Source organism: Lathyrus oleraceus, chromosome 5 (assembly GCF_024323335.1).
Source record: "Lathyrus oleraceus cultivar Zhongwan6 chromosome 5, CAAS_Psat_ZW6_1.0, whole genome shotgun sequence".
In the NCBI taxonomy this organism is placed as follows: Eukaryota; Viridiplantae; Streptophyta; class Magnoliopsida; order Fabales; family Fabaceae; genus Lathyrus; species Lathyrus oleraceus.
Window position 1 is genome coordinate 446,878,117 of NC_066583.1, and position 27,968 is coordinate 446,906,084.

Sequence of the window (27,968 nt, forward strand, 5' to 3'; positions counted from 1 at the left end):
TTGACAAGACCTTCGGTCTTATGCCTACGTACCAACATAAATATGAGGAATCAAAACCCTGTAGTTCGTGGTAAAAATTTCAAAGGAGTTAGTGGATTAATTTTAACAAAGGTTTAAAAGAAAAGGGCACAAAAGGCCACGAACATGAATGATGTGGTTAGTTCTTTTTGTCTTTTGAAATTAAGTCAATATGGTTAAGTTCATTCACAAATTTGATTAAGAAAAAGTTTGAAAATTCATTGGCATAAGGTCAAAGTTTCTAATCATTAAAACATGTCTAAGTTGAAAACACAAGCAAAAAAGATTTTGAAAAGAGGGAGAGATTTGAAATTAAATAAGTGGGAGGAGATGAAGAGGCTATCATAGACAATATATTAAAAGTTAATAGTTGAATAGATCTAACCAATGGGAAGTAATCCACAAGACAAGAATGTCATATAAAAACCCATTTCCTTTGGACTTTTGAGCAGACAATAAGCATAAGAAAACATCCAAGAAATTAATAATGAAGGCCAAGGCATCTGTAAGACCCCAATTTTTACCCTAAGATCCCTCATGCTATCTCATCATATGCATTGGCATTGGGATCACACCTTGGCAGCCTCCTTACCCCTCATTCATTAGGTTTGCATTGGGAGAGGTCACCAAGCATATTTGATTTCATCATACTTTGTTTTTCATTATTTACTAACCAAAATACAAAATATAGATCCATGTATCGTTTGTTGCTTTTGTAGGTAGTGTGTGAGTTCACCCATGTTCCATCAAGCTCATATCTAGGGTTTAAGACCCTCAATACAAGGATATTAATCAATAAGGGGTTTAAATTGACTCTAGACATCATGTATGGATCCCCATGGTCTTCACATATCATTTTGATCAAGAAATCATCAAGAGTTTGAAGCTTGTTTGCCTTTAAAGCCCTAACATTGGGTATCTTGTGTGACTTCCTCAACAAACTTTTTCATCATTTGATCAAATATTTCAAGGGATACTTCATATTACATCATCTTACACATATATTATCCTCCATGAGTCCTAAATATCAAGATAATATCAAGTTTGCAAGTTGGTTCATGGTGATTTACCAGAGAAAGTCAACTGGTCAAAACTGGGATTCCCTAGACCCTATCTCCTACAATTTGTGTCATATGAAATTATTACAAGTGAAAAGTTACTCCTTATTAAACTCCAAACAACTTTCATGTTGAAGTCAAGAGCTAGTTTTGCTTGGAAAGTCATTATTTATTGTGAAAGATTATAGGTCATTTTGTCTGAACCCTAGTTAGGGGGTCAACTTCTAAAGACCATAACTTGCTCAATTTTTAAGATATGAAAGCCATTCAAGTTTCATGTTCAAACTCAATATGTCCTATCCAACTTTTATGTTTGGAATAACTACAAATTCAACTTGCAAGGGCATGTGCCATTACAGGTCATTTTGGATCATTACCATTGAAGAAGTGATTTTCCCCAACCTCTAAAATGCATAACTCCTTCATTCCAAATCCAAATTAGTTCAAATTTATGACCAAATTGAATAGTTTTGAAAGAGTTAAAACTTTGATGAAGTAACCCCATTGGAAGCCCATAGAAAAAGTTATTCAAGGTGGATGAAGTGAACATTTGACTTGGTACTTAGAAAATTTTAAAATATGTTTGATTTTCCAAATTTCCACCTCACAATTCATCATGATCCAAGCTTCAAATGGAAAAATGTTCAACATGAAAGTTGTTACCCTTGACCTAACCTTTCCAAAATGTCGAAGATCACATTATTTAGCCAAAGAATGAAGGACTTTCACATGGGTTATTTTCAAGGGACCAATTGGATGATTTTCACCTTCACATTTCAAACTCAAATGCATGGCCATATGACATGATTTCAGCATGATTCTCAAGCAATTTTAGACTTGAATACATCACTTGATGGGCCTATCACACGCCCATGCAAGCATGCAATGAAAATTGCTAAACTTGGCAAAATTTGAAAGTTTGTGGAAATGAATCACATTGCCTATAAATACAACCCCTCATGCTCAGAATTGAGGACTTCACTCCCAGGCTTTGAACCTGCAATCCAAACCCTTACCATTAAAGGATAATCTTGAAGGTTTTCATTTGAATGTAGAGCTTCAAATCTCAGTATGTTTTGAGATTGAAACTCTAAGAGTCCAAGCCATTTTCTGATCTTAATCACTTCCTACAAGGTTATAAAACTAAGCCAAGTACAATTGGGATCAAGATCAAGCAAGGTTGAAGCTCCCTCAAAGGTAATTTTTCAGAGTTTTCATCTCTTCAATTCTCCCTCAATTCTTCACTATTCTTTGTGATTTTTTGTTGGTTGAAGTCCTACCAATGTAGGCACGAAGATTGAGTTGCTTTGAGGTCAAATTGAATCAACTCAGTTCATGATCCTCAAAATTCAAATCCTTTTATCTTTTTATAAACATAGAATTGGAGAAAATTGAGGCCAGATTCGAGCTCCTAAGCATTTTTTCTTTAAATCCATGTCCTTGTTTTTTCATTTTGGTGGTGGTTGGTGGTGGACCAGTTCGGTGAGGTCCACCGGAGAAGAAGACCAGAGCCCTAGCTCCGGTGTTGTGTTGGCACGCCGCTTGACCGTCAGATCTTGTTCAAATATTCTAATCCTGGTAGCTCCTTGTGATTACCATCCTTAAGATGTGTTGACTGAGGTGTATGGTGTGAAGCGCGCGCTTGGCGATCAGATCTGCCACCTCAATTAATGAGGGAGATCTAATGACCCTCGTTTTTTTGAATTTTCTTTTAATTTCTGAATCTATGTTCAATTTCTTTATATTGTTTAATTCATAATAATTTAACTTTTAATCCAAAAAATATAGGACTTTCACCAAAAATCTTTAAATACTTTCCTCTTTCATTTTCTGAATTTGAATTATTTTTTGAATTAATTTAGATATTTTTCATGAATTAAATGTTTTTGTGCATATTTTTAATTGTTTAAAAATACTTCTGACTTTTCAAAAACGATGAAATTTTTTGTCTAAGGTCCTTTGACCTTGTTTGACCTAGGATAAATCTCTTGGCCATTTATTTGGTGTTTTGAAGAGGTTTTAGGTTTTGACCAAACTAATTTGTATTTTAATGCATTTTTTAATTGATTAATTGTGTAAAATATTATGTTGAGCCATTTTTATGGACTTGTGATGTTTGAATATTTATTTGGGCATTGGTCAAGGTTGATTTGACTTTTGTTGGATTAAAATCATTGGATTTAGGGGATTGATGAAATGTACATTTCATCTCCCAAAATGAATGAATGATTTTAATTTGATAAATCTCCATCCATGACCAATTTGTGTTTCTCTCACTCCCCCCTTCCCCCCTTCATCTTCATCCCTATTCTTTCCCATTCTTTTCATTGAACAATGAAATCTCAAATATCGTAAGGCTATTTGGTTCATCAATGACCTTGTGTCAGATGAACCACTACAAGTATGGATGAGATAGGTCCACCCCTTTTGATATTTTCTTTTAGTGTGTGGTATGTTTTAGGAGTTTGGTTTGCCATACTAAATCTCTAACATGCATTAACACCTAAATTCTTATTGCCCGACCTCAGATAGTTGTGACTTCTAGATAAGTCCAATTATGATTGCTTAACATAGAGCTAAATTTGAACCTAAAGGAATAATATTCTAGTAAGTGATATTCTAAGTCTCCCATCTTTCATGGTATTGTGTGGAAACTTGGCCTTTTTTCCATCCTATGGAAGATGTCTTGGTTTAAGGATTCATGCTTGTGAATAGATGGTTGAGTGTTCTCCAAAGAATAACTTAATCAATTAAAAATCAAGACCCTACGAACATTCAATTACTTTGACTAACATTTGACTAACTCTTATTAATATTGCTTTACATTCAAGTCATTTACTTTATGCAATTTAATTTTTAGTCATTTATTATTCATTTCCATTTATATTTCATTTAACTTGTTTATGTTTATGTCATCTTCACTTTGCTCATTTGAGCCATAGCTTGTGATTATATTTTGTTTGTGCCTTTTGATTTTTTTTGTGGTCTTAGGACCTTAAAACACCTAATAAACAACAAAAACCATAAAAAATGTTTGGTGGACTGTTGATCTTGATTTGAACTTTTGGACTTAGAACTAGGCAACATTCCATATGCAAAAAGGACTTGGCCAATGCCAACATTTTGAGACCAAGTTATTGTGAACTGAGCCTTCATATGGTCCAAGTCTTGGTATTTATTTAAACTCATCTACTACATTGTCTTGATGCAAACTGTTATTTTGAACTTGTGTCTGATGCTTCTCTCTGAGTTGATCAAGAAGTATTCCAACTGATAGATGAGAGGCAAAGAAGACTGCTAGCTATGGATTTGCTTGCTTGGATGCGGCTATCTTTATTTGATGCCTTGATCTTCATTATGTCTAATTTTTCTAATTGCCTGATTGATTATTGCTTGATTCAGTGTAAAGCGAAAGTGGGTTTTCTATATGACATACTTGTCTGTTGGATTGCATCCCATTGGTCAGATCTTTTCAACTTTTAACTTTTCTCTTTATGCTTAGGATTAGTCTCTTCATCTCCTTCCACTTCTTAAATTTCAAAATCTCTTCCCCTTTTCAAAAACTTTCTTTTCTTGTGATTTCGAACTTAGACCTTATTTTAAGTAGAAACTTTGGCCTTATGCCATTGAGTTTTCAAACTCCTTTTTCATAAATCAAACTTGTAAATAAATCTAATCATATTGACTTAAAATTTAAAAAGACAAAACGAACTAACAACTTCATTAAAAAGTTTGGCCTTTTGTGTCCTTTTTATCAACTATTGATTAAAAGCAATTCACTCACTTTGGAATTGTTACCACGAACTACGTGGTTTTGATCCCTCATTTTTATGTTGGTACGTAGGCACAAGTCCGAAGGTCTTGTCAAACACAAAAATATAATCAATGAATTCTTTTCTCATCCCCTCACTTTATTTCGTCAAACATCATTTATACCAAAAACACATGCAGACATAAAAAAGGGCTCCCTAGGTGTACCTAAGACATTTTGGGTGATAACACCCCTCTGTGTAACCAACCCCCTTACCTGTAATCTCTGGCAGTTTATTAGTTTTGATTTGAAAACTTCTTATCTTTGGGTTTTATTCATACTTTTCCCTTTTCCTTTGAAAACAATAAAAGCGCGGTGACGACTCTGGTTTTCTTGACGTTAAACTTATCCATAGTTTGATGGTAATGAATTTACTGCTACAGAAATTAAGTGTCGACTCTGTTGGGGAGTAGTCCTCAGTGTGTTTAGCCTACTTTTTTATGTGTATATATGTGTATATTTGATGTTTGTATATCTTGTTTGTGTGATATAAGTTTTCTACCGTGCTTGGTGATCTCTAAGTGGTGAGATAAGTTCTAACCCTAACTTGAGTGCAATTAAGATAGGAGAATGGTATAGTCATGTTTTACTTGTGTGGAGTAGTCCTTAATAATTTTGAAGTACACTGTGACGTAACGTTTGATGTGTTTGTAAAATGGATATTACCCCAAGGGAAATAATGTTCTTAAGAACCATATGAACAACTTTCTTGTTCACCAAAAATTGATTTGAAGCTTGGACAATCATCGTCCATTTCAAAACATTATAGGTCATTTTGACTGAGACCCTAATTTTGGGTCAACTTCCCAAGAACATAACTCATTCATTTTTCATGATTTTGGGGTGGGGTCAAATGCATTGGAAATTTTAAGATTCCTACCTCATTGTTTATGTTGAGAAGATTTTCATAATCCTAAAAGAAATACATGTGATAATGCAAAAGATTATAGGCCACTTTTGACCAAAAGCATTGAAATGTGAAAAAGTCCAACTACAAGTGCCCATAAATTTCTCATAAAAATTACAAATGATGCATAATTTGAGTCCAAATTGATTGCCTTGAAAATATCTACCTCATTGTCGTTTGGAGCTTGCATCAATTAAATAGAAGGGCTTGAAGTTTGGCCATTTTGGAATTTTTCACATGTACATGTTTTGCACCTTGCACTTTATGATCAATTTTCACCAATTTCCCAATTCCAAATGAAGTTTTACCCAACATAACAATTGATCCTCATGCCAAAAGCTTTCCAACCATTACCCATAAGGCTATGTTTCATTTTTGGGAATGTCATTTTCGAAGAGAAGAACATTTGGGTGCATTTTTGGAAACTTATTGAAACCACATTGCATGAGCTCATTACATTACTTTTGCACGTCCATTTTAATTCCACATGATACCAGCTTGCCATTCCAATCAAAATTAGGCCCTTCATGAGCCTGTACAGGCCCATGCATGGAGGCCCTCTTCATCCATGCACATGCTTTGTTCATGCTTCTCCCTTGCCAATTGCTATATATAGGAGTGCATAACTTCACATTTTCGCAACCTGAAGGCACATGTTATGCTGCAAGAATCTCTCCATAGCCTCACTTAAAGGAACTCTCTCTTTCTATTCAAAAATTCAGATCTAAATTTCAACTACAGTTGGTTGATTTCTAGATCTATAGTTCCTAAACCTTGCTCATCTTCATCACTAGACTACACTGCAAGCAAAAGCTTTGAAGAATCGTGCTCCCAAGATCCATATTTCAGAGGTGGACATCCAAACTTATTTTCTTCGAAACTCATTGTATATAGCTTATTTCTTGCATTTACTGGGTTGTCTGAAGTCCTCTAATCAGAGGCAATTGTTTTGTGCTTTGAATTTTGAAATTCCATCAAGTTTCAGTTGAACACCATTTTTTTCAAGCTCTGATTCCTCTCTCCATGGAAGTTTAGAGTGGAAATAGATGGCACAGGGGTGATGTACATCACCCCAGCTTTCCATTGCTATATAGATCGTGGCATTTAGTTGAGGTTGCCATGTCTGCAACACTCACTGGAGCTGGAGGTCTCGCCGGAGAAGACGGTGGTGTACACCACCGTCCCAACTCCAGATCAAATCTGGACCGTGCAATCTTGTTTCCAGATCTAATCTGGACCATTCCTTGTTATGACTTAATTAACGGTTGCATGTGTCGCTTTGACTTGAGTGCATGGTGGACGCGCGCATATGATCCATGTGTTGTGCCAAATCAATTAATGAGCTCTTGATCCAACGCCTCATGTTTTTTCTTATTTTTATTTTCTGATTTTTATTTCCATTTTATTTCTTTTATTCCATTTCATTACAAAAAATCATATCTCACTCATTATTGGTCCAAAAAATGTGAGACCAATTGCATTATTTCTCTTTTAATTTCTAGTTTCTAAAAATGATTTTTAATATTTTTTATTTTATCATTTGATATTTTTTATGAATTTTCTCTTTTCTGGGTGTTTTTAATTCATTTAAAATAGTTTTTGATATTCAAAAAGCACAAAAATATTTTCTTAACCTCTTTGAATGATGATGGATCTATGAAACATATTCTCATAAATTTATTAATTGATTTGAGATTGATTTGAGATTTTAATTCAATTAGGTTATTTGTATGCCTTTTTAATTGATTAAAAATATTTTCTGGTTTCTAAAAATGCTGAAATTTTTTGTCAAACATTGTTTGACTTTTTTGAACTTAGGATGCTCCATTTGGACTTTTCAAAGTTGATTTGAAATGGATTTGAAGTTTGACCTTTAATTGTTTATTTTAATTCAAGTATTACTTTAATTTTGAAAAATACCAAAAATATTTTATTTGTTTCTTGACTTCTAAACTTCATCCTACTTCTGTTTACTATTGTTTGACCTTGATTCCATCTATCTTTGATCAATGTATGTTGATTACTTCATTTAAATTTCATTAATGTTCATTCTTATTCATCTTCTTCTTCTTCTTCTTTCTCTTTTTTGATCAATGAGTTAAAGATTGGTGGTTAGCCTTGATATATGGGAGGTTTAACCTTCCTTGATTCAAATCTAATTCATCTTGATCATAGATCAAGTGAATGGCTTTGCATTAAGGATAGGTTGCTTCCTAATCAAGCAAAGAACCTAAATCAATACAAGATCATTTCTCATCTTCTTTTGGCATGGCAAGTTGTAGGAGCTTGATTCACTAATCAAGATCTCTAACTTGTGTTTGTTGCCTATATTTTATGACCGGCCTCAAATAGGTGTGACTACTACATTAGTCCATTTACGATTGCTTAACATAGCGCTAAATTGCCTTATGGCACACTAACACTAACCATTAACCATTAACATTTAATTCTTGCACTTTACATTTATGCAATTTACTATTCTTGTACATATTATTCATTTGCTTTTGCCCTTTTCTCTTTTGAGCACATGTTTATGTTAATGCAATTTGCCTTTTGCTCACTTGAGCACATAATTGTGTATATATTATTGTGCTTGTGTTTTATTTTGATTGTTGTGAACCAAATGCAAAAATGGACAAAAGGACTTAGATTCTAGGACATTCCCTATGCAAAATGGAGTAAAAAGGCCTTAATGTTGAAGATGAATTGGAAGGACCAAATCTCTAAACTCATTCTTGTCCATTCCTTGTTGACATTATAGAACTTTTTGATGTGTGTGTTCTTGTGCTAGGGATTCCTATTTGAGCCAAAGTAAAGAACCATTGTGATGTACATCTAAAGTGAGAGATACAAGAGCCATTGGAAGATTCCTAAGAGCTTTGCTTGATTGATTGATTGCTTGAGTATACACTTATTTGCTTGCTTATTCCAAAGGATGAGAGCTACTTGGATCATCACTATGATCTCAAGAAGGGAACTCCATTTGTGGTCTTATTTCTTCTCCTTCATCTCTTGTATGCTTAAGACTTAGCCATTATTCTTCTTCCCTCCACTCTAACCCTAACCAAAACTTTTGTGCAAATATTAACTTTTGTTTTCAAACATTAGAAACCTAAGCATTATGCTTTTGATTTTCAAACTTCCTTTTCATAACACTTATTTTGAATTGAATCTTTAAGTCAACTTTGACCATATTTTGTAAATAATTTTCATTGGTAAATATAACTCATTCAAATGTTTTGTGGTTTCAATGGCCACTTTCTTATAAAAATTTTTCATAACCATTAGCTATTAGGTTTGAGTTATCCTCGAGGTTGATATAATACTCACCTATATCCTTTGTGATGGAAAATGAGTCTTCCATGCTTATTATAGGGTTAACCCCTCACTAACATGTTGAAGTTATCCTCACATGGTGGATTTATGGTTTTAGGTTGAGTTTTCACCCTTGGATAACAAAAGACCTCAAGGCTTTTGGACCAATCAATTCACCAACTTGTTTTTTTGAGATTTTTACCCCGAACTACGAGGTTTTGATCTTAATCTTTTTTAAGATGGTACGTAGGCAATGGGTTTATCCATTCAAACACAAAATTGTAAATAATTTATATATATTCTTCTCTCATCTCCCCAATCATGTTTGCATAAATAAATTTTCACAAATACCAACCTACCTTACAACAATTGTGAAAAGGGCTCCCTAGGAGTACCTAGGATGTTTTGGGTGCTTAAAACCTTCCCATTGCATAACCAACCCCCTTACCCCGATCTATGACATTTTTATTAGTTTTTTATTCGATAAAACTTCTCGGTTTTTGTTCGCTTTGTAACGTTTCCTTTGGATAAATAGAAGTGCGGTGGCGACTCGACTTGTATGCTTTACTTTTTGATTTAGTCAATAAATCTAAAGGTAACGAATACCCGCTACAAAGTCTTTTGTGGTTAGGCATTACTTTCTCTGACTTGGGGTCCGAGAAGCTGAGAACCGTAGAACATTTAGCCCAACTTGGCCTATTTAGGACGCAGTACGGAGCCTGTTCAGGTGTGGACCGGATAACACTTGTTATGAGATACTACAGTCATATCTGAAAGATGGGACTAAGACTCTGGGAACTTTTTAGAAAATGATCTATTGGTTTTATCCTTAGTAGACTCCTTTGGGATGGTTCTTAACTTAACTCCATGCTCGTGACTCACGCCAAACCCTTTGATTCTTTGTTGATCTGATCAAGTCTCGTCAATATCAATGGAAGTTGAGTGTTGAATTGGTGAAAACCTAATCCACGAAAATGGATGATTGATCTTGACGATGACTTGATCCATCCCTTGACCTTTTTTGTGTTTGCCTTGTGTGTGATCCCTTGTGTGTGATTGTTACATTCATGCATACATGTGCATCATAACATTCATCATAGAAAAATAAATTTCAAGGAGCTAAGGTCTCATTTGCCAATATTTTAATACCATGGATTATGGACGAAGGAACACTAAGAAGTACATTTTCAGATTTCCCAATTTGAAAGAGCTAAGGTAGTTGTCATCTTTTGTATTAGATCCCTTGGACTTTAAGCAACATCATGGGAGGCTTTTATCTGTGTTATCTTCTGACCGTAAGGTACGATGTACTTAAGTAGAATACGAAATAAGGTAAGGTACCACACGCTTAAGTCATTTTGGCATATTATAAGATATGGACCACATACACTTAAGTGGGCTTTTTAGCTTGCAGCCCACACAAGTGGTTCTATAAATAGAACCCTTGTGCAGAAGCATTTGTGTATTTGTAATTTCATTTCCCTCTCTCTCTCACTCAAAGCCTTCATTCGTAGCAGCTAGCACTGAGATTGAAGGAATCCATTCGTGTGGATTGAGTAGAGGCGTTGTCACCATTCAACATTCATGATCACTCCGTAGATTTGCATCAAAGGTTTCAATCGCCACAAGAGATAACGATTCTATCACTCATTATTCCCATTTTTAAGGATCACTAAAGGAGAAAATTTTAAATTTTGCTACGTTTTGGATCGCTCTTCTCCTTCAATGCTATCTCATCATATGCATTGGCTTTGAGATCACACCTTTGCATCCTCCTTACCCTTCATTCATTGGGTTTGCATTGCGAGAGATCACCAAGCACATTTGATTGTATCATACTTTGTTTTTCATTGTTTACTAACCAAAACGCCAAAAATATGTCTATATATAGCTTTGTTTATTTTGTAGGTAGTGTGTGCATCCACCCATGCCTCATCAAGCTCACAACTAGGGCTTGAGACCCTCAGTGCAAGAGATCAACCAAGAGATGGTTCACTATGGTTATAGACATCATATATGTATTGCCATGTTCTTTATTTCTCATTTGGATCAAGAAATCATCAAGAATTCGAAGCTTGTTTACCTTGGAAACCCTAATTCATTTGGGTATCTTGTGTAACTTCCTTAGCAAGTTTCTTAAACAATTGGTCCAACATATCAAGTGATACTGCACTTCACATCATCTAATCAATATATGATCCTCCATAAGTCCATAAGGTCAAGATAACTTCAAGTTTGCAAGTTGGTTCAAAGCGGTTGACCAGAGAATGTCAACTAGTCAAAATTGGGGTTCCCAAGACCATATCTCCTACATTTTTTGTCATATGAAAATGATTCCAAGAGAAAAGTTACTCCTTATTACATTCAAAACAACTTTCATGTTGACATCAAGATCTAGTTTTTCTTGGAAAGACATAGTTTATCTTGAAAGATTATAGGCCATTTTATTTGTGCCCTAGTTAGGAGGTCAATTTCCAAGGACCATGACTTGCTCAATATTTATGAGATGAAGGCCATCCAAGTTCCATTATCAATTTCAATATGAACTCTAAAACTTTTATTCATTAACAAATGAAAATTCAACTTGCAAAGGCATCCATCATGAGGTCTCTCAGGGACCAAAGATTATTTCTAGATGTTGTTATTTAAGTCCATTCTACTTAGTTGATACGAAGATTTTACCCTTAACATCCTCAGTTATATTGTCCTTAAACAGGGGCAACTGTAAGCCCAATGTTGACCCTAAGATCCCTCATGATATCTCATCATATGCATTGGCTTTGGGATGACATCCTGGCATCCTCCTTACCCTTCATTCATTGGGTTTGCATTGGGAGAGATCACCAAGCACATTTGATTGTATCATACTTTTTTTACATTGTTTACTAACCAAAACGCCAAAAATATGTCTATGTATATCTTTGTTTCTTTTGTAGGTAGTGTGTGCATCCACCCATGCCTCATCAAGCTCACAACTAGGGCTTGAGACCCTCAGTGCAAGATCTCAACCAAGAGACAGTTCAATATGGTTATAGACATCATATATGAATCCCCATGTTCTTTATTTATCATTTGGATCAAGAAACCATAAAGAATTTGAAACTTGTTTTCTTTGGAAACCCTAATTCATTTGGGTATCTTATGTAACTTCGTTAGCAAGTTTCTTCAACAATTGGTCCAATATATCAAGGGATGCTTGACTTCACATCATCTTATGAATATATGATCCTCCATGAGTCTAAAAGGTCAAGATAACTTCAAGTTTGCAAGTTGGTTCAAAGGGGTTAACCAGAGAAAGTCAATTGGTCAAAACTGCGGTTCCCAAGACCACATCTCCTACATTTTTTGTCATATGAAAATGATTCCATTAGAAAAGTAACTCCTTATGACATTCCAAACAACTTTCATGTTGACATCAATATCTAGTTTTTCTTGGAAAGACATATTTTATGTTGAAAGATTATAGGTCATTTTGTATGTGCCGTAGTTAGGAGTTCAAATTCCATGGACCATAACTTGCTCAATTTTTATGAGATGAAGGCCATCCAAGTTCTATGATCTATTTCAAGATGTAGTCTCAAACTTTTATTCTTTGAGAAATGAAAATTCAACTTGCAAAGACATGGATCATGAAGTCTCTTAGGAACAAAAATTTGTTTCTAGATGTTGTTATTTAAGTCCATTCTACTGAGTTAATACGAAGATTTTAACCTTAACATCCTTAATTAGAATGTCCTTAAATAGGGGCAGTTGTAAGACCCCAATTTTGACCCTAAGATCCTTCATTCTATCTTATCATATGCATTGGCTTTGGGATCACACCTTTGCATCCTCCTTACCCCGCATTCTTTGGGTTTGCATTGGGAGAGATCACCAAGCCCATTTGTTTGTATCATACTTTGTTTTTCATTGTTTACTAACCAAAATGCCAAAAATATGTCAATCCCCATAAGAGGTAACGACTCTATCACTGATCATGCCCATTCGTAAGGATCACTAAAGGAGAAATTTTTAAATTCTGTTGCGTTTTGGATCGCTCTTCTCCTTTAGTGGGATTAGAGCAACTTACGAAACCATGCATCTGATAGCTGTTTATTTTATGTATTTTTTGTATTAATATGATGAAAAGACAAAATGAATCAAATAAACGAGTAATTAAATTTCGCATCATGTGTCTACGATTTGGATGATTGATGTTGACTATGCTTCGAAATTCGATGTTAGTATGGTGAAGCAGCGATACATCGATCATCCATAGGTTACGCAATTGAGATCGATCAAGTTATATATATGATATAAGTAATCTTGATGCAAAATACAGTATATATGATATACTATTTCTGTTTCGTTCATTCAAACACTTAATGGTTATTTTCCTTTGAGCGATCAATAGTCATTTGCTTCTTGATCCGACATTAGTATGGTGATGCAACAATGTGTTGATCAATCATACTGAATTAACAATCGAGGTGTGTTTGATGGTCTGAAATTGGTGCATTATGGTTCATGACGGCACAAGGGTTATGTTTTCAAATAGTTATGCGATTAGGGTTGTGACTGCGCAAGAGTTGTGCTTTAAAGTATCAAGTGTTGATGCGAAAAACGACGTCGATTTCAAATGAATTGTTCATTAAAATTTAGTGGAACCCCCGGCTAACTCAGCATAGTATGATCGGTTGCCGAAATTTAATTTGGTTTAATTAATTAACAAAATTTAAATTAATAATAATAATGGGTCTATTATTATTGTCTTGTGGTGATCGGTTATGGCCTTAGATTTCCTTTATTTTGTTTTGGGATTTTAAAATACGACTTGCGTGTCGTGCCTCTCTTTTAATCTCTTAATGTAACTTCTTTTCTCATATTACTCCCTCATATGTAAAACGAGTTTCTTTTATGTAATGTAATGTTATGAAGAAAGAGAAGAATACAATATCAAAGGAGGACAACCTTGAAGATCTTGCTTGGAGAAGCTTAGATCGTTATTAGGTTAGCTTAGGTTCTGTCATTGGCTTGGAAGAACAATTGCGCTAGGGGCCATAATTGTTTCATTATGTATGTTGATGCATGTGAATGTATGTTGATGCATGTGAGAGACAATTTATATGATAAATAAGCCGGTGAGATCAGAATAATTGCAAAATCCCTCAAATTAAATATTAAGTTTATGCTTTCAAAGGTTTAGCACTCATCAAGACTAGTATCGAATAATGTAGGTTTCCCCTACGTGAGGTGTATATTCTATATTAGTAAGATGCGATGGGATAATTGTAATATCCAATTGCTAAAACAATGGGTCAAACTTAAATAAACAAATTATAATAAAATTATATATGTTTAGAAGCAAGAGTTGGAAATGATCCATGTGATGGATTGGAATAAGGAGTTATTCACCCAACTAAAATATTCGAGAGTTGTATTAGATACGATTGGAAGGGGTTCCTACCTAAATAACCTAGTTTTGTGTAATCCGCCTATGCGGACTTAAAACAAAGTGAAATGTGGATCTCGACCCACTAGAAAATATTTCAACGGGATTTTTTGAATCAAATGGTGAGGGTCATTTGTTTTGAGTAAAATAGTGGGAGTATATTTAATTAAAGGCCTAATTAAATATGTTACTGATACTTATATTTTCATTATTTTTATGTAGATTACCATGACAACAAACACCTCTAACAACATTTTGCGATCAATCCTTGACAAGGAAAAATTGTCTGGGCCAAATTTTCTGGATTGGCACTGAAATCTGAGGATTGTCCTCAAACATGATAGAAAGTTGTATGTCTTGGAGAAACTTGTTCCTGAAGAGGAACCTCCTAGTTCTACACCTAAGGCAGAAAGAGATGCTTACAAGAAGCATGTCGATGATGCCAATGAAACTTCTTGCCTCATGCTAGCTACCATAAACTCAGAGTTGTAAAAGCAACAGGAAAAGGTGAAAGAGCTAATGATCTTTTGGCCCTCATACATACTGATGTATGTGGACCATTGAACATACCAGCCACAGGAGGTTTTCAGTACTTCATCACATTTACTGATGATTTTAGTAGATATGGTTATGTGTATTTAATGAAACCCAAATTAGAGTCCTTCGAAAAGTTCAAGGAATTCAATAATGAAGTACAAAACCAAATAGGTAAGAATATTAAAACTCATCGATCAGATCAAGGTGGTGAGTATTTAAGCCTAGAGTTTGATGACCATCTGAAAGAGTGTGGGATCCTATCCCAACTTACTACTCCTGGAACACCTCAATTGAACGGTGTATCTGAGTGAAGAAATCGAGCCTTGTTAGACATGGTCCGATCCATGATGAGTCACGCCGATCTTCCAAACTCCTTTTGGGGACATGCACTATTGGCAACAGCTTACACACTTAACCGTGTTCCATCCAAAAAGGTTGAGAAGACACCATATGAGATATGGAGTGGTAAGAAACCACATATGTGTTACATGAAGATTTGGGGTTGCGAAGTTTATGTGAAACGACAAATTTCAACTAAGCTTGAGCCCAAATCTGACAAGTGCTTATTTATGGGGTATCCTAAAGAAACAATAGGGTATTACTTCTACAATCCTTCTGAGGGCAAAGTGTTTTTCGCTCGAACTGGAGTTTTCCTAGAAAAGGACTTTATTTCCAAAGGAATCAGTGGGAGGAAAGTAGAGCTTGAAGAAATTCAAGAATCAAAAAGCATTGATACACCTATGGAGGAATTAGGGCAGGAAACACAAGTAGTTGTGGAAGAGCAACCTGCTTAACTAGAACAAGACCAACGTAGGTCAAGCAGAATATGTCACCTACCTGAGAGATATGGATATCTCATAACTGATCAAGGTGATGTATTACTCATGGATCAATATGAGCCTGTGACCTACCAAGAGGCCATAATTGGTCCCGAGTCTGAGAAGTGGCTAGAAGCCATGAAATTTGAAATAGATTCCATGTACACAAACCAAGTTTGGACCTTGCTAGAGCCTCCTGTAGAAGTTAACCCTATAGGATGCAAGTGGGTCTTCAAAAAGAAGACTGACATGGATGGTAAAGTACATACCTATAAGGCAAGACTGGTTTCCAAAGGATATAAACAAACTCATGGGGTTGACTATGATGACAATTTTTCACCAGTTGTAATGCTTATATCTGTTCGCTATCGCTGCATATCATGATTATGAAATATGGCAGATGGATGTCGAAACTACTTTCCTTTATGGGAATCTTCTTGAGGATGTCTACATGACACAACCTGAAGGATTTGACATACCAGAAGAAGCCCAAAAGATATGTAATTTACAAAGATCAATCTATGGATTGAAGCAAGCTTCCAGAAGCTGGAATCTTTGTTTTGATGAAACAGTAAAACAATATGCATTCATCAAGAATGAAGATAAGCCTTGTGTCTACAAGAAGGTTAGTGGGAGCATGATCATCTTCCTTGTATTATATGTGGATGACATATTACTCATTGGAAATGATGTCCCTACCCTACAACAAGTAAAGTCTTGGTTGGGGAAATGCTTTTCTATGAAGGACCCGGGTGAAGCAGCCTATATATTAGGAATCAGGATCTATAGAGATAGATCACAAAAACTTCTTGGCCTAAGTCAGAGTACATACATAGACAAAGTGTTGAGATGCTTTAATATGCATGATTCCAAGAAAGGATTCATACCTATGCAACATGGACTGTGTCTATCAAAAACACAATCCCCTTCAACTAAGGAAGAAAGTGATCGCATGAATAAGATTCCATATGCACCTGCAATAGGATCTATCATGTATGCCATATTATGTACTCGACCATATGTCTCGTATGCTTTAAGTGCAACGAGTAGGTACCAATATGATCCCGGTGATGCTCATTGGGTAGCTGTCAAGAATATCCTTAAGTATTTGAGAAGGACTAAGGACTCATTCTTGATATATAGAGATCATGAAGAGCTTGTTATAATTGGATACACCGATGCTAGCTTCCAGACATATAAGGATGACTTTAGATCGCAATCTGGTTATGTGTTTTGCTTAAACGGTAGCGCTGTGAGTTGGAAAAGTTCAAAGCAAGATACAGTTGCTGATTCTACAATCGAGGCCAAGTATATTGCTGTCTCAAGTGCAGTAAAGGAAGCTGTTTGGATCAAAAAGTTCATTATTGAGCTTGACATAGTTCCTAGCATTGTGTATCCCATTGGTCACTATTGTGATAACAATGGTGCTATCACATAAGCTAAGGAGCGTCGATCTCACCAACGATCCAAACACATACTTAGGAGTTATCACCTCATTCGAGAGATAATAGATAGAGGAGATGTGAAAATATGAAGAGTACCTACACTTGACAATATTGTTGACCCACTGACAAAGCCTCTTGCATAGCAGAAGCATGATGGCCATACTAGATCTATGGGCATTAGGGGTATGCTTGACTGGCTCTAGCGCTAGTGGGAGATTGTTGGTGTAAGTCCTAGAGGCCAATACATTTGGTACTTGTATCGAATTATTTATTAATAATAAAATACTTTTTCTTTATTATATTTGTTTAATAATGTCCCTAGATTAGCTAGACCGTTTAATGTATCAAGTGTGACTTAATCATGAGATCACATTAAACATAAGGACGCTATTCTTAGAGTATTCGTAATCGAGCTTTATTATGAAGTGAGATAACATTGAAGCATTAAGACTATTATGTATATAGACTGATGATCACATCTCATGGATCATGGATAAGGAGTTATCCAGTCCTAAACATAGTATGAATATTAAGAGTAATATTTATACTGGATTGACCCACTATGAGAATACTATATAGAATGTTATGCAAAGTGTCATAAGTTATTCTCATGGTGATAATGGTGTATACCACCCTTCGACCTGAAACCACTATGGACCCTAGATGTAGAGTTGAGTGCCTTATTGCTGATCAAACGTTGTCCTTAATTGAATGACCATACCGAAAGTTGATGGGTACTCCACGAAGCATGCTGAGGGACATGAGTGACCTAGATGTAATTTGCCCATCCTGTATAACAGGATAAATGTCTATGGGCCCAATATTAAATTGGACAAGGATGACACGGTCTATGCCATGTGTTCAATATAGACATACGAGAAAAAGGGTAATTGTACACATAAGTATTATCGCAAAAGGCTTTGTCAGATCACATGACATTTTTTCGTGTCTTGGGTAGCAGTGATGTGTTGCTAGATAACGCTCACTATTTATTATGTTAAATACGTGATTTAATATAATTCCTAATGCCGCAAAAACTGACAGGGTCACACAGAAAAAGACGGTTTGATGAGAGATAGAGTAACTAAGGAACACCGTAAGGTACGGTGCACTTAAGTGAATTGTGGAACATCGTAAGATACGGTGTACTTAAGTAGTATAAAAAATACGGTAAGGTACCACGCACTTAAGTGATTTTGGCATATTATAAGATATGGACCACATACACTTAGGTGGGCTTTTTAGTTTGCAGCCCACACAAGTGGTTCTATAAATAAAACCCTTGTTCAGAAGCATTTATATAGTTGTAATTTCGTTTCTATCTCTCTCTCACTCAAAGACTTCATTCATAGCAGCTAGCACTGAGATTGAAGGAATCCGTTCGTGTGGACTGAGTAGAGGCGTTGCCACCTTTCAACGTTCGTGATCGCTCCGTATGTCTGCATCAAAGGTTTCAATCGCCACAAGAGGTAACGATTCTATCACTGATCATGCCCATTCGTAAGGATCACTAAAGGAGAAAATTTTAAATTTCGTTGCGTTTCAGATTGTTATTCTCCAAAATGATATCTCGTCATATGCATTGGCTTTGGGATCACACCTTAGCATCCTCCTTACCCCTCATTCATTGGGTTTGCATTACGAGAGATTACCAAGAACATTTGATTGTATCATACTTTTTTTACATTGTTTACTAACCAAAACTCAAAAAAGATGTCTATGTACAACTTTGTTTCTTTTGTATGTAGCGTGTGCATCCACCCATGCCTCATCAAGCTCACAACTAGGGCTTGAGACCCTGAGTGTAAGAGATCAACCAAGAGATGGTTCACTATGGTTATAGACATCATATATGAATCCCCATGTTCTTTATTTATAATTGGATAAAGAAATCATCAAGAATTTGAAGCTTGTTTGCCTTGGAAACCCTAATTCATTTGGGTATCTTGTGTAACTTCCTTAGTATGTTTCTTCAACAATTGGTCCAATATATCAAGGGGTAATTCACTTCACATCATATAATTAATATATGATCCTCCATGAGTCCAAAAGGTCAAGATAACTTCAAGTTTGCAAGTTGGTTCAAAGGGGTTGACCAGAGAAAGTCAACTAATCAAAACTGGGGTTCCCAAGACCATATTTCCTACATCTTTTGTCATATGAAAATGATTCCAAGAGAAACTTTACTCCTTATTACATTCCATACAACTTTCATGTTGACATCAAGATCTAGTTTTTCTTGGAAAGACATATTTTATGTTGAAAGATTATAAGGCATTTTGTTTGTGCCTTAGTTAGGAGGTCAATTTCCAAGGACCATAACTTGTTCAATTTTTATGAGATTAAGGCCATCCAAGTTCTATGATCAATTTCAAGATGTACTCTAAAACATTTATTCTTTGAGAAATGCAAATTCAACTTGAAAAGGCATGCATCATGAGGTCTCTCAGGGACCAAGGTTTATTTCTAGACGTTGTTATTTAAGTTCATTGTACTGAGTTGATAAGAATATTTTAACCTTAATATCCTCAGCTATAATATTCTTAAATAGGGGCAGCCGTAAGACCCTAATTTTGACCCTAAGATCCCTCATTCTATCTCATCATATGCATTGGCTTTGGGATCACACCTTGGCATTCTCTTTACCCCTCATTCATTGGGTTTGCATTGGGAGAGATCACCAAGCAAATTTGATTGTATCATACTTAGTTTTTCATTTTTTAATAACCAAAACGCCAAAAATATGTCTATGTGTAGCTTTGTTTCTTTTGTAGGTAGTGTGTGCATCCACCCATGCCTCATCAAGCTCACAACTAGGGCTTGAGACCCTCAGTGCAAGAGATCAACCAAGAGATGGTTCACTATGGTTATAACCATCATATGTGAATCCCCATGTTCTTTATTTATCATTTGGATCAAGAAATCATCAAGAAATTAAAACTTGTTTGCCTTGGGAACCCTAATTCATTTGGGTATCTTGTGTAACTTCCTTAGTATGTTTCTTCAACAATTGGTCCAATATATCAAGGGATAATTCACTTCACATCATATAATTAATATATTATCCTCCATGAGTCCAAAAGGTCAAGATAACTTCAAGTTTGCAAGTTGGTTCAAAGGGGTTGACCAGAGAAAGTCAACTAATCAAAACAGGGGTTCCCAAGACCATATCTCCTACATTTTTTGTCATATGAAAATGATTCTAAGAGATACGTTACTCCTTATTACATTCCAAACAACTTTCATGTTGACATCAAGATATCGTTTTTCTTGGAAAGACATATTTTAGGTTGAAAGATTATAAGGCATTTTGTATGTGCCTTAGTAAGGAGGTCAATTTCCAAGGACCATAACTTGCTCAATTTTTATGAGATTAAGGCCATCCAAGTTCTTTGATCAATTTCAAGATGTACTCTAAAACTTTTATTCTTTGAGAAATGCAAATTCAACTTGAAAAGGCATGCATCATGAGGTCTCTCAGGGACCAAGGTTTATTTCTAGATGTTGTTATTTAAGTCCATTCTACTGAGTTGATAAGAATATTTTAACCTTAACATCCTCAGTTATAATGTCCTTAAATAGGGGCAGCCGTAAGACTCCAATTTTGACCCTAAGATCCCTCATGCTATCTCATCATATGCATTGGCTTTGGGATCACACATTGGCATCCTCCTTACACCTCATTCATTGGGTTTGCATTGGGAGAGATCACCAAGCAAATTTGATTGTATCATACTTAGTTTTTCATTTTTTAATAACCAAAACGCCAAAAATATGTCTATGTGTAGCTTTGTTTCTTTTGTAGGTAGTGTGTGCATCCACCCATGCCTCATCAAGCTCACAACTAAGGCTTGAGACCCTCAGTGCAAGAGATCAACCAAGAGATGATTCACTATGGTTATAGACATCATATGTGAATCCCCATGTTCTTTATTTATCATTTGGATCAAGAAATCATCAAGATTTTAAAACTTGTTTGCCTTGGAAACCCTAATCCATTTGGGTATCTTGTGTAACTTCCTTAGAGAGTTTCTTCAATAATTGATCCAATATATCAAGGGATACTTGAATTCACATCATCTTATGAATATATGATCCTCCATGAGTCCAAAAGGTCAAGATAATTTCATGTTTGCAAGTTGGTTCAAAGGGGTTAACTAGAGAAAGTCAACTGGTCAAAACTGGGGTACCCAAGACCATATCTCCTACATTTTTTGTCATATGAAAATGATTCGAAGAGAAACGTTACTCCTTATGTCATTCCAAACAACTTCCATGTTTACATAAAGATCTAGTTGTTCTTCGAAATACATATTTTATGTTGAAAGATTATAGGTCATTTTGTATGTGCCCTAGTTAGGAGATCAATTTCCAAGGACCATAACTTGCTCAATTTTTAAGAGATGAAGGCCATCCAAGTTCCATGATCAATTTCAAGATGTACTCTTAAAGTTTTATTCTTTTAGAAATCTAAATTCAACTTGAAAAGGCATGTGCCAAGAGGAAACATTATAGGTCATTTTGGGCCATTACCATTGAACAAGCAATTTTCCTCAACTTATAAAATGCATAACTCCCTCATGCCAAATCCAAATGGGGTAAAATTTGTGACCACATTGTATAGGGATGAAAGAGATACAACATTTATGAAGGAACATTTTCCATTTGAATATCATAGTAAAAGTTATTCAAGGTGGAAGAAGTGGTCATTTGACTTGGTACTTAGAAAAATTTCAATCATGTTTGATTTCTGAAAATTCCACCTCAAAATTCATCATGATCCAAGCTTCAATGGAAAAGTGTTCAACATAAAAGTTGTTCCCCTTGATGCCACCTTCATTTAGACAAGATTTGAAGGACTTGAAAATGGGTTCTTTACAAGGCTTCATTTGGTAAGATCTATGTTCAAAATTCATTTCCATAATGCATGCCCGTGTTGTATCATTTCAGGTTGATTAACACATAATGTTGGATCATTTGGCATCATGAATTAGGCCTTGTACACGCCCAGGCATCCATTCAATCAAAGTTGCTAAAATTTGCCAAAATTCAAAGTGTGTGAAAAGCAACTTGATACCCTATATATACATGACCCTGGTGACCAGAATGAGGACCCCGACATGCCCAAGCTTTGAACCATTGCCTCCCTAACCTCCATTAAAGGATAAAATTTAAGATTTCACTTGAAATCAAGTTTCAAATCTCCTTCTATTTTGAGATTGAAACTCCAAGAATCCAAGCCTCTCTTTGATCCGTTTCACTTCCTACAAGCTTCTAGAGTCAAGCCAAGCTAAATTGGAAGCAAGATCAAGCTGAATTGAAGCTACCCGAAGGTGAAATTTCAGAAACTTCTCTTTTTCAATTCTCCCTCATTTCTCCACTATTTTGATTGAGTTTTGGTTTGCTGAAGTCCTACCAATCTAGGTAACAAGATTGAGTTGCTTTGAGGTCAAATCAAAACAACTCAGATCATGAACCTCAAATTTCAAATCCATGTATCTTTCAATATACTTGGAATTGGATGAAATGGAGGTCAGATTTGTGATGGTTTGTGGCTGACCAGTCTAGTCAGGTCCACCGGAGAAGATGATTGGAGCTAGGGCTCTGGTGGTGCGTTGGCATCTTCCGAAGCATCAGATCCCTTTTGTAGCGGGCTATTTGTTACCTTTAGATTTCTTGACTAACTCAAAAGTAAATCCTACAATTCGAGTCGCCACCGCACTTCTATTTATCCAAAGGAAAGGTTAGAAAGCGAACAAAAACCGAGAAGTTTTATCAAATCAAAATCTAATAAAAATGTCAGAGATCTGGGTAAGGGGGTTGGTTATGCAATGGGAAGGTTTTAAGCACCCAAAACATCCTTAGTACTCTAAGGGAGTCCTTTTCATTATTTTTGTAAGGTAGGTTGGTATTTGTGAAAAATATTTGTTGAAACATGATTGGGGAGATGAGAAAAGAATATACAATTTATTTACAATTTTGTGTTTGAATGGATAAACCCATTGCCTACGTACCATCTTAAAAAAATTAGGATCAAAACCTCGTAGTTCGGGTTAAAAATCTCAAAAGAAGTTGGTGAATTGATTGGTCCAAAAGCCTTAAGGTCTTTTGTTATCAAAGGGAGAAAACTCAACCTAAAACCACAATTCCACCATGTGAGGAGAGCTTCAACATGCTAGTGAGGGGTTAACCCTATAATAAGCATGGAAGTCTTATAGTCCATCACTAAGGATATAGGTGAGTATCATATCAACCTCTAGGATACCTCAAACCTAACAGCTAATGTTTATGAAAAGCTTTGGCACAAAGTAGCCATTGAAACCACAAAACAATTGAGTGAGTTGTATTTACAAATGAAAAGTATTCACAAAGTATGGTCGAAGTTGGCTTAAGGATTCAATTCAAAATAAGTGTTATGAAAGGAGTTTGGAAAATCAAAAGCATAGTGCTTAGTGTAAGACCCTAAGTTTGACCCTAAGATCCCTCATCTCTTGCATGATTAGGACTTTAGCCATTCTTCTTCTTCCCTTCCTTCTAACCCAAGCCAAAACTTTTGTGCAAACATTTAACATTTGTTTTCAAACATTAGAAACCTAAGCCTTATGCTTTTGATTTTCAAACTTTCTTTTTATACTTTTCATTGGTAAATATAACCCATTCAAATGTTTTTTGTGGTTTCAATGGCTACTTTCTTAATCAAAACTTTTCATAACCTTTAGCTATTAGGTTTGAGTTATCCTTGAGGTAGATATAATGCTCACCTATATCCTTAGTGATGGACAATGAGTCTTCCATGCTTATTATAGGGTTAACCCCTCACTAGCATGTTGAAGTTATCCTCACATGGTGGATTTGTGGTTTTAGGTCGAGTTTTCTCCCTTGGATAACAAAAGACCTTAAGGCTTTTGGACCAATCAATTCACCAACTCATTTTGTGATTTTTACCCCGAACTATGAGGTTTTGATCCTAATCTTTTTTAAGATGGTACGTAGGCAATGGGTTTATCCATCCAAACACAAAATGTAAATAACTTGTATATTCTCTTCTCATCACTTTAATCATGTTTGCACAAACAAATTTTCACAAAATACCAACCTTACAACAAATGTGAAAAGGGATCCCTAGGAGTACCTAGGATGTTTTGGGTGCTTAAAACCTTTCCATTGTATAACCAACCCCCTTACCCCGATCTCTGACATTTTTACTAGTTTTTGATTCAATAAAACTTTTAGGTTTTTGTTCGCTTTCTAACCATTCCTTTGGATAAATAGAAGTGCGGTGGAGACTCGACTTGTATGGTTTACCTTAGATTTAGTCAATATCTCTAATGGTAACGAATACCCCGCTACAGAAAAGTGGCGACTCTGTTGGGGACCATTTGCCTAGTGGGTTTTGCCTACTTTTCATATTTTGTTGTATTGTTGTGTATATTATTTTGTGACATATTTTTGTGCAATTTGGGATTACTGTATTGTATGTAATGCTTGAATTGCTTGATATTAATTCCTTGTATGCTTGGTGATCTTTGTGAGATGAGTTCTATACCCGAACTCGAGAGCACTTAGGATAGGAGAATGGCATAGTCTTGTTGACATGTGTGGAGTTATTCCTTAGCAAGTTGACTTGCAAGCCCATTCACTTGGTGGAGGTCATGTTGGGATCAATAATGTCACACAAGTAGTTGTGGTTAGACATTACTCTTTCCAATATAGACCTTAGAAGCCAAGGACCTTAGTTTACCAAGCCCATCTTGGCCTATTCTTAGGATGTAGTGCGAAAGTCGCTGAAGTATAAGATTTGATACGATTGTTACGCGATACTACACTCAAAAGAGTCTCTCTTGAGAATATTTTTGGAATACGAGTAGTCGTTTCTCCGATAAATATCTGAAAGATGGGATGATGACTATGGGAACCTCTTGTAGAACATGTTTGGCAGGTTTAAACCCTAGTACACTCCCCTTGGGTGGTGTAGCACCTCAAATTTGAACCCCCCCATTCGTGCATTCATTTCATTTTTAGGTCATTTACATTATATTAACACTACATTAACATTACAAAGTGCATTGCATCTTATCAGTCAAGACTGGCATCAGGAGAATTCCTCAGTGCAAGAGACCAAGTTTTCCTTGAGATGGAGGCCACATGATTGTTCTAGAGAGCTTATATGAATCAAGGTTCATTTTGAAGCAACTTTGCCAAGTGCTGGAGGCTCAAAAGTCATCAGTGCAGTTTCAGGTCATCTAGGGCCCATGAAAGTCAACTAAAAGTCAACTGAGGGCTAGGAGGTGATGAGATGGTCTGAGACACTTCATTCATGTCCAAAAGAGGTTTATTCATCATGTCAAACATCTACCTTGAATATTTTGAAGCCAGATCAAAAGTTTCCCAAAATGGAAAGTGACCTGTAATTTCAAGTTTCCAAAAATGGCAAGTTTTTGGACCACTTTCAACTTGACTTTCCAACATCAAAGAAGATTCAAATGAAATTTTTCCCAACATGAAAGTTGAAGATCTTTCTCTCCCATTTCCAAAAAGTCCAAGATCACGAGCATCTGAGGAATGGTTGAGGAGTTATGAGCAAATGATCACCAAGTGTGCATGGAACTTCCAAGAGCCATAACTTTTGATCTAAAACTCCAAATTGAGTGCCTCTTTTTGCATTATGCTCCTTATGACTCATATTTTCCAAAACCCTCATTGCATTGCATGAAATTTAATCACATGATCATTTGGCCATGCATGTGATTTTTGGAGGGAAAATCATGAATTTAAAATTGGTACATCATATGAGTTTTTTAACCATTCTATCATGTTCATAAGATCATTTTAAGTCAAAATGCACCATGCATGCTACTGTTCACGTCCATAATGGCCATGCATAGGGTGAAATTTCCAATTTTGCACTACACCTCATTTTGCATTAAAATTTCATTAGCCAAGCCTAAGCATCATTAGCAATGTGATTAAGACATGGTATATAATGCTAATCCTAACATAATTTTTCAGTTCTCATCATTCTAGATCTAGATCACACTTTTCCCTCAAAAATTTCTCTCAATCATAATTCAAAAATTCTTCACATAAGCCATTGATTTTATTGAATATTCTGGTTCTCTGATCATCATGGAGTGTAGATCAAGCTGTGGATTGAATGTTTTGGTGAAGAAACAAGCACATCAAGCTCAAGAACATAAAGATGGAAATGGCAAATTAATCAAGATCTAGTTCGTTTCAAGCTTCAATTTCTACTTCAGACTTCATAACAAGGTTGATAGAGTTGATTTGGACATTGCTAGGCCTTTGAATCCACTGCTGCCATTGATTGCTCTTCAAGAAGGTTTGAATTTGATCGTCTTAATTCTTCTTTTTATATATATGTTTAGGTAGAACTTTGAATGCTGATCACGCTGATATGCATACTTTTGAATTTGGTGGAGAATTGACTGAGTTATGGGAAATTAAAGTTTGAATGTCAACAAAGTTTTTGTTCGATTTGCATGATACGTGGTGAATTAGACCAAAATGTTGTTGGATTCGTGATCTACATGTGATAACCTTTCGTTTGTTATGAAGTTTGTGCAATTCTGCAAAAAAAATTGATGATGAACATTGTAGCTCCGCCGTCTTCACGAAGAAGACGGTGGAAACCACCATAGCCTGGCCGTGCGCACTATTCCTAGGGTTTCTCTGGTTCAGTTCCTCACATGTACTCTTTGGACGTTATTCACGTTTGTATCCTGTGTTCGATTCCTCCCTGAGCATTTCTTTCATTTTTCATTTTAATTCCGCCTGGCCAAAACGACTGCGTTTTGAGGATGCGCGCCCATAACCTTTTGGACCTTGGTTCGAATCCACTCTTCTGCATTTCCAATTTCATAATTCTTTTCATATTATTTTCTTTTTCACATTTTTATTTCATTTTATCCATGTTAATTACAGAAATCCTAAAAAATAGCATGTTGATCCAATTAATCCCCAATTTTTTTCTACATGATCCTTGAGATGTCTAGTATTTTTGTAGTGTGATTTCATGATTTTACCATGTTTGGATTTTTAATTGTGTTGGCTTCTTTGGACATGTATACAAATGTGACATGCTTCATTCATTCTATTGTGAAATGCTCAATAATTGTCCAATTGCCATGAAATTTTTTGTGCTGACTCCTTACATGATACATGATTTGTGAGATTTGGTTTGGCATTTTTAGCATTTTTCATTTCTGTTTTAGGCATGTGATTGTATGGTGTGACAATGTGTTTCACACAATTTAATGTTGATCTTATTCATTTTCTTATCCATGTCAATTGAGCTTATCTGATTATAATTTTTCGCATGATGATTTTGTTTGACATGTTGATTGCTCATAAAAATTTTCATGATTGTTTGAGTCATTTCTGTTTTAATATGGAATTTTGATTCTTGATGACCAATTGTGTGCTTTGAAATTGCCTTTGCCATATCTTTCTCATGAGATGACTTTGCTTAATGCTTTAGGCTTGGTCCTTTTTAGGACATGTTCTTAATTGATTAAACATGCTTCATGTTGAATATTGGTTGCTCATGAGATGACTTTTTGATTCACCTTTGACCCTAGGCTTTGCCCTAGGGGTTTATACTCACAATT